The following is a 9,744-nucleotide window of genomic DNA, read 5'->3' on the forward strand; positions in this document are numbered from 1 at the left end:
CTTTCTAAAAATAGTGTATGCAGAAGCGAAAGTAAGTCATGACTGACTATAGGCATATAGCGTAGACACTGGCACATGAATGAATCATCTGACTCTGTTCAGCGATTATTTGCCACACTTTCTCATTAGTCATTACTAACACAACCTAAACATCAGATGTAGGGATGATGTTGACATTGCAAGAAAAAAGACAACCAAATTCGCATCTGTCCTGCAACAGTGTTATAAAATACACATATTTGTCCTGCTAACAACAATAAACAATAACTGAAAAAATGCAATTCTTTAAGGGGAACCATGCAATGCAAATTTAATGGCCTGATTAACATTTATAGTATGCTCAATCATGCAACAATAGTTATGGGACAATACTCAACTCCATAAGATGATGAGACTAATGGTTTTCTTGTGTTTCTCTCCATGAAGAAGAAGAGGAGGAAGAAGAAAAAGAAGACACCTCTCACTCTCTTGCTTACGAGCTTCTTGGAAGAATCGTTGAAGAGCCCGAGAAGCTCGTCAACGGCGAGGAAAACGGGTGGTGCAGCACCGAGCAGGGGCGGTGGTGGCAGCCATACCACCTCGAGCACCACATCCCAGAAGCCAAGAGCACGAGCAGACAAAATCAGAATGGATTAACCAGCAAACCCTAGACAGATCCCTAAAAACAACAAGGCCATTCAACCGACAACTTGCTGCGAACGAGCCTTTCTAGCATAACAAAGTGCAACTTACTCTTAACCAGATTAAATAAAGAACCAACAACAAACAATAAAATATCTAGAACAACTCATATGTGACAGAGAAGAAATCTTTACATAAGATGACTATAAACACTGTAGCATAAATAAGCAACACCTTAAAATACAAATAAAAGATATAAGGGATCATTGCATAGTGGGCTCAGATTCGCCTTTCCTCGGTCATATAACCTAACCCCCGTCATCTCATATCATCAGATCAATATGTTTATACAATGGAGCTGCCCTGGTTATCACTCAACGAGAATGACCATCCAAGATCAATATATAGGTATCACAGGATCAAAAAGGATTCTAGAGACAAGAGGGAGGATCCAATTTGATACCGATAGGTTAATCATCATCGCCCTAGCACGAATGCCACTGATCAATTTAGCAAATCCAGGAGCATCGCTATAGGAACAGGGCACCCAAATGTAAACCAGGGCAACACAAGAGCTTCTACGATAGCAACTGAACATGAACAGCAGCCTGCAAACCCCTAGAATAGCATGGATCGGCAACTACAAAGCTCAAGTAGGAACCGATGAAAGAGTAGGGCACAGAGCAACAACCAGATGAGCACACATCAACACAGCCACGACCATGTCCCATATAGTAGCTGAAGCAGGGGAGCAGGAGGAAGACGAAGCTCACCAAGGGAGGTTGTAGAAGAGGATAGTGGCGGCTAGGGTTTCACCCAATCGGTGAAGTGAGGACCAGAAGGAGAGAAAGCAGCCATCCACCATACGACACGCAGATGCCCACTAGGTGAAATACCCAAAATACCCTCGGCGGAGGCACATTATTACGTGAAGTGGTGCGAGATATTTACCGCCGGCGCGTACGTGAATGGACACACCGGCCGCACCCACGCAGCCGCTCGCAGACGGATGCGGACCACCCGCCGGGACCCCACAGGTCAGCGAGATCCGGTCAGACGGAAGGGTAACCGACGCGCGAGCCAGGAGGGTCAAACATGCTACAAGGGGACAGGATTTCGATCCGATTGCCGAGGTCTTCTAGTGGCTTGATCCGACGGCCAGAATCCCATCAAGCAAACCAATCTGACGACCTAGAAGCTCTAATTGATGTGATAGCTTGTAGGAACGCTCGTGAATTCTAGAAAAAGGGTTCAAGGTTCATTGCATAGTGGGCTCAGATTCGCCTTTCCTCGATCATATAACCTACCCCCATCATCTCTAATCGCCAGATCAATCTGTTTATACAGTGGAGCTACCCTGGTTATCACTCAACGAGAATGACCATCCAAGGGCAGAACAACAAGTATCACATGATCAAAAGGATTCTAGAGACAAGAGGAAGGACCCAACTTGATACCCATAGGTACCTCGATTGCTCAAAGGCACACTTATTTCAGCCGTTAATCATCATCGCCCTAGAACGCACGCCACTTATCAATTTAGCAAATCTAGGAGCATGCCTATACGACCAACGCATCCACATGTAAACCAGATCATCACAGGAGCTCCTATGATAGCAACTCAACATGTACAGCAGCCTACAAACCCTAGAATAGCATGCATCCACAACTCCAGAGCTCAAGTAGGGACTAATGCATGAGTAGGGCATAGAGCATCAACCAGACGAGCACCACATCAACATAGCCATGGCCATATATCCAATATAATAGCAGGAGGAAGATGGAGCTCACTGTGGGAGGTTGTAGCCGAGGCAGTACTCAGTGGGCACGAGGGTAGCGCCTGAACGCCGTTCAACCGGTGAGGAACCGCGTCGGAGTTGTGCTTTGCACCGCCTCTTCAGCAGGCCCATGTTGACGGCTGCCCCATCACCTAAAGGAATCAAACGGTTAATAATCCAGATCATAGGCGTGTTTCCCAAACACTACATCATCTCACTTTGTTCAGGATTTGATATTAGGTGCAGAAAAATTAAAGGCCTATATTGATAATTAAAAAACTAATTAATAAGAATATATTAGCAAAGAACAAAAGTAAAAAAAAATAAAGGCTCTTAGCAAAGCAATCATAGAAAAGTGCACAACAGGAAAGGAAGACATGCAGAAATCGGGAGCTATAATCATTGCTACCTAGCAAAGCTAATGAGCACGACATAGCGAAACCACAATGTACATGAGTAGTACTACTCATTTTGACTCGTGGCATGAGATGCTGAGCAAGATCTAAATCAGGAAAGAGTACATATGAAGAGTGAAAGAGAGGGGAGTGCGCCTTTTCCACACACGCCGCTCCTCTCACAAGCAAGAATAGCATTACGCATGGAATAGTTATGCAGTTTCAATAAAAGAGAAGCCGAGAGGCAAAGGATCAATAAGAACCAGGATGGGTTGGCCTCGACGGAAACTGAGTATTGATCCATACATGGCGTAGGTGCACCACTATTGATCAACTTCAACACCACACCGACAACCCGTCTTGCCGATGCACACCCGCCCACACTCGGTCCTCCTACCAAGGACACTGCATACCAGGCAACACATAAACTTGATCACACTAATCTTCATCAAGTTTCTTCTTGCAAAATAAAGGAGCATATTCATAACACATAGAGCTGGGACGACGACGATCTCGATCAGAGGGGGTAGTGACGACAATAACATACATGAGCATAGTAATATGGTAAAAAAAGGTAGTTTGTTGTATTATGATATGACAAGTTCACAATAATGGGATTGTGTAGCTTAAGAGCATCAGAAGACACTTTTATATTATATAAGAAATAAACAATAAATATTATCTAATTCGTTGGTAACTGAACCATCCAATGCAGCATAACAACCCAACTAAATGTCAAGTATAGATGATGTTGCGATAGTTAAGGTGTTCACAACCCAACTAACTACAATAACCTAGGCGAGGCCGATCTTTTGCCCTACCCATCTTAGTATGGACATGCCACAATCCGGCTTATTTAATTCTTATAACAATGATGCAACTCCTGGTTCACTACTCAGCTAATAGCCACTCAATAAACAATTCAATGGTAATAGGAAGGACCAAGTAATTAGAACTCACAATATATAGCTATCGACCTCGCTATTCACAATGACCATATCGAGAATCTAAAGGGTTGTTCTTGTTTCCAGACCGATGCACATTGATCTAGGCTGCAGTCAACTAATCTGGCCTTGCAAGCTGCAATACTAACAACATTAGGTAACATGGAACACTATAAATGCAAACTGGGTGAACAAAGTTAGCTAGCATAGATAATTATCATTTTCTCCGAAGGTAAGTTTTCATTAACGCACAACCAGGAATGATGATACAGTGATAGGAAGGGGTAGTTATAAGAAAATATCTTCTATGCTGGTCACATGGCATTGATCTTTCTAATTGAACCAAACCTCCAAAATCATGTCAACAATTGAAAAGATCTTCTCAGTCAACATGAATGCCTCATAACTGAAAGTTGCAGACCCAGCATAAGCCATGTCATTCTCCTTGAACTTCTCAGTCAGACCAATGTGTTTGCTTGTGTAGAATAAGGATGGAAAATACCTTGACTGTAAGGCAAACACCTGCATAGACAAAAAGAAAAAAGAGTAAGGACTATTATAAACCAAAGTGAAGGATCCAACTTATCAAACTGTATTTCACAAAACCAAGCAGGAAAAAAAGTGCCAAACTGATAGACAACCATTTTCCATTTTTCAAACTTCACAACAGTTGGGCGCACTGCTAATTCACAAAATGGAAGATACCAAGTCAGCAGTTTAGCTCATGACATAAAGGGACAACCAACAAGTTACATACACTTGACTAATGACTTAAGAACAAACATATATGATTGACCGATCCGGTGTAGCTATATAGCTGATTCAAATCCAGTAAGGCAAAGAAAAGAGTGAATAAACTGAAATTATTTATTCTCAAATATGTATTATTTAGCAGGAAAACATTACATAGATATACTAAGGTTATATTCATGACAGACGAAGTGTACACATTATCCATTTTTGTCATCCCTGATGCAAGAATGATTGTTACACTTGTGGACAGAGTTGATGGCATACCTATGGGAAACTCGTTTGTTTCTACATGTGACAAATGCAAGCCTTATGTTTGTGCAAAATATTTTAACATCATCCCCGATCTGAGACAAATTCTAAATCACCAAGTAATTGGATGGACCCATACTTGGGAAAGAACACAAACCATAGATTGTATGACCATGTCTATATACTCACCAATCATTCATATCGAATCTGCAAACATGGTGCTCCTCTTGAGAGTTTTTTGCAATTCCTATAGACAATTCCTGGATCAATAAAGCTTAGTCTGATTTGCTAAAAGAATAATTTACTTTCTTCCTGTTTATATGGTTTTCTTACTCAACCTAAATCAGTTGCTTTAAAATTCATTTGTACTCTTGGTAAAATATACACGAACAATGAACTACTATATGCCACCTTTGAAACTTCTAAAACATGTTTCAAATCTGTCTCAGTTGTTCGCATTGAAGAACTAACTACCAGTTATCTTATTTCAAGCACCTGTAGTTCATAGAGAAAAACAAAAGATGTTCTTCCTAATGGCAAAAGGAGCAACCATCTACAGAGCAGTGGTCAGGTGACCATAGTCAAACAATTCACGTACATAGTCTAAAGGCCTGTGTGGTTTTCGTGCACCAGGACACAAGAACTTCAAAAGGATATATTGTAATTTTAAGCGTACTAAGTCATGTGCAAAGCACATGCAGCATGTCATCTACATAACCAGTGCAATTGTGCAGCCAAAGGTACAGAACAACAAAAGCTCGTAGCTGTTCCTGAAGCACCTGCTACACATCATACATACGAACAACACATAGCTAACTACAAGGCTAGCAGCAGCAGTTGTTCCTGAAATAGATCACGAGACCTAACTTGTGCGTGCGTCTACACGCATCATGATCATGTTGGGAAGCAAGCCTACCAAATCGAAACACATCAGGGATTGAGAGAGAGAGAGAGAGAGAGAGAGAGAGAGAGAGAGAGAGAGAGAGAGAGAGAGAGAAGGAGAAGAAGAAGAATAGGGGGCGGGGAAGGAGACCTTGATATGATGCATCCATGGTGGCGGCGGTATGGTCCTCAAAGATTTGGGCTTCCTGGCCATCCGATCGTTTCACTTGATGATTGGCCGCACGACAACATCTCCCTGCCAATCATCACAATATAATTGCAACATACTGCAGGACTTTCTTTTGCTTCATATGGACTAGAAATGAAAGGTTTCAGTAACCGTGATTAACAAAATGATGACTTGCAGGAGGCTAAAAATATGAGTAATGGTACATCTACAGAGCGAATTGATTATGAACCATAAACCCTGTCAGCAAAGCAATCTCTCTCTCTCTCTCTCTCTCTCTCTCTCTCTCTCAGACAAACACACACACACATATTTTCTAGTAAGCGCGGATACAAAGCACCACACCCATCCTCTTCTTTCTTGCTCACCTTTGAAGCACTCAGGAGCTGGGCTTCGCAGTGGCGGCGGATCTGGTAGAGGTGTCCATAGGAAGGGAGATTAGCAACAGCAAAAATAATAAGTAGGCTTCAAGAAGTGGGCCTACCTTCGAAGGAGCACGGTCGTGGCGGTTGGTGAAATGCATCAGACACGAGTAACAGGTCCGCTCTTTGGCGGATCAGTCATAGAGTCCACTTCTGTCTAGTACTTTAGAAAAAAACATTTTCCCCACTATCAGTAAGCAGAAATAATATCTGTAACGTCAAGTCATACTTCAGGAGAGTAAAATATCAATGCGAGACTAAAACAGACAGCCATGTCAAGTATTAACGTGCTACATTGAGTTGACTTAGTTCATGTATCAAGTATAATACTCAAATAGCCAGAGGATCACTGCAGTTCTCTTTTTACCAACACCTAAATTATTTGCAGGTATGACAACTGATTTAAAACTTCAAGTGGATCAAGCAACAACGCCACAATGGTTCTGAAATTATTAGGCACTGAAGTATGTTCATCCAAAATTTAAATACCAGGGACATAGTTATGCTAATCCACCATCCAACGACTACGTCACAACCCAAAACAAATGACCTATAGCATGCCTCAAATTACCTTTATATTGGGATCCAACACGCACCAAATACATACAGAGAAAGGGGAGATGGGCGATAGAGGTGGAGAGCACCTTGGCTGCAGAGGAGAGGAACATCAGCAGCAACAAACAACTTATGCCGTGGAAGTAGACGAACTTCCCCGTGCTACAGCAGCACCCTTCAACAGACCAGATGGGAGCAAAATTTCAGCACAAATGACATGCACCAGATCTGGATGGCAATGAAGAAAACCATAAGAAAAAGAGAAAGGGAGGAGGGATGCATACCTCGAGGCCGTCAATGGCGGATTTCGCTAACATAATGCTCATCATGCCTCGCCACCCTCGTCCCCCGCCGCCACGTCAGAGATGGGGAAGATGAAGATGTGGGAGTAGAAGGACGGGTCGCAGTAGATGTCCTCGTCGGCAATGACGGCGCCAACCGTTTCCCGTTGAGGCAGTCGCGAGGGAGGGCGCTCATCCTCCTGCCCTGTCCCGATGGGGAGCAGGAGGGAGGCGAGCGGCGACCTGCACATACCTCCCAACGATGGCGAGGAGAGATCAGCGGTGGTGGCCATCTCGGCGAAGAGAGAGGGGACGAGAGCTCGTCGGTGGCTGCGGGGAGTGGATGAGAGGAGGCGTGATGGGGAGTGGAGGAGAGAGGTCGGACGGGGAGTGGCGGCTAGGGTTTCACCCAATCGGTGAAGTGACGACCAGAAGGAGAGATAAAACTGACATTTCACTACCATGTGTATACCCGACTCCGATAGCGGTACCGTCAACGCCATAGCCAAAAATCAGCCATGGGTACACGCTAAACACGTGACACAATGTTTCTTCATAACTGATCGATCAATCCCAGGTGTGTTGTCGTGAGGAGATGCAAAAGGAGCATCGCCGAAATGGATGGAGTCGCCAACGAGGAAGACTATGACCTGTATGGTGATCTGATGAGGGAAGATGATGCTGATGACGATGAAACATACGTCAAAATAAGAATGAAGACTACATTACATACGAAAGATCGTAATCCCTGGAGAAGGAAAAGTCACGACCATGGGCTTAGTTATTCGGCAATGAACAAAAGAGAGAAGAAGATCAGTCTGAAGCATCGTCGTCGCCCAAGCTGACAAACTAATCCACAAAGTTTGTGTGTGTCTAGCTATTTTGTATACCGCCAATAGCGGTCAAATGATGTAATATATATTATACTAATTATTATACGGAGGGTAACAGTGGTATTGCTCCAACGACAGACCAAATTAAAGGAAGGAAAGTGCAAAAGAAAGATAAGAAAAAGAAAAATGCAAATGAAAGAAAAAGAAAAAGAAAAATAAAGGAAGTTTTGCAAAATGAAATGAAAGAAAAAGAAAAAGGAACTAATAAGTTGTGGAAAATGAAATGCAAGAAAAATAAAAAAAGAAAGGAAGGAAGTTAGTGGAATATGAAAAAGAAAAAGAAAAAGAAAAGTGCAAATGAAAAAGAAAAAAAGAATAAAATAAATAAAAAGAGAAATAAAATAAAAATAAAAATGAAGGAAGTTTGTGGAATATTAAAAAGAAAAATAAAAATAACAAGAGAAAAAGAAAAAAAAGTTAGCAGTAGCGCGTTTTGGTAGGGCAGCGCTATAGCTAAGGAAAAAAAAAGAGTTAGCAGTAGCGCGTTTTGGCTAGGGCAGCGCTATAGCTAAGGAAAATAAAAAGAAAAAGAAAAACAGAAGAAAAAAAGAGTTAGCAGTAGCACGTTTTGGCTAGGGCAGCGCTATAGCTAACTTAGCTACACCGCGTTTTGCCAACACGTGCTATAGCTAAGTTGCCAACAGCACGGCGCCGCTAGCTCCTATCTCTTTTCTCTGTCACACTCTCTCGCTCGATCCCCTTTCTCTGACCCCGATGCCCGCCACCACGACACCACCGCTGACGCCGACACCCGCCCACGCCGTCGATGCCCGCACCCACCCACGCCACCGCCGACGCCCGCACCTGCCCACGCCACCGCCGACGCCCGCACCTGCCCACGCCGCCGTCGACGCGCGCCGCACCCGACCCTGACGCAGGCCACTGGCCACCCCGATGCTCCCTCCCCCCATGCTGCCCCCTGACCTAGGTGCACCCCTGGCCAGACCCCTCCCCCCGTGCCGCCCCTCCGCCGTATAGTCTATCTCTCTCTCTGACCAAATTTGGTCTCTCTGCAGATCGACGAGGAGGAGAAGGACCCCCTCTGCCCCGGCGACCCCGACACCACCCCCTCAGCCCTAGCGAGCCCTGACCCTGATGCCACCCTCCGGCGACCCTGATCCCGACGCGTGGTGAGCCACCCCCTCCTTTCCTATTGTTCTTTAGTTAGGGCCAATTTTTTCTATGTAGGGTGTCCAAATTGATTTCATGAGCAGTAGCATTTGTTAGCTTGTTTTGTTGTCCATTTGAAGTATTTTAAATTTTTAGTTGATGTCCATTTGTAGTTCATGAGGCAAAAAAAAGTAAATGAAAATGAAATTGAGTATTTTTAAAAATTCATAAAATGGAGTAGTAGATGCCACTCTAGCTAGCTAGCATCATCGCAAAATACAATGCTCAAAAAATAAAAATAAAATGCTCATGGGTTCAGAAATCAAACAATGATAAATTTTGAATTTTTCTACCACTCAAGATTAGTGGAAACTGAAGATTGTTTTTTGTATTAAGCCACAAGTAGTTGTATTGGCAGCAAGTAGTTGGCAGAAAGTATTGTTAGTGAAAATATTGTTAGTGAAAATATGCAAGATTGTTTTTTGTATTTCTGTAACTAGTCCATTACAATATTCTGCAATTTTATTTGAATGCAATGTTGATGGACACAACAGCAAGTTTACGAAATGAAATGAAATGATGTCCATTGGAGTCCATTTGGAGTTGCTCCATTGCTTGCGAGATGCTCTATATGTGACCTATGTTTTGACGGTTGCAAGGGACCTATGTTTTGC

Source organism: Triticum aestivum, chromosome 6B, assembly GCF_018294505.1.
Source record: "Triticum aestivum cultivar Chinese Spring chromosome 6B, IWGSC CS RefSeq v2.1, whole genome shotgun sequence".
NCBI classification, from domain to species: domain Eukaryota; kingdom Viridiplantae; phylum Streptophyta; class Magnoliopsida; order Poales; family Poaceae; genus Triticum; species Triticum aestivum.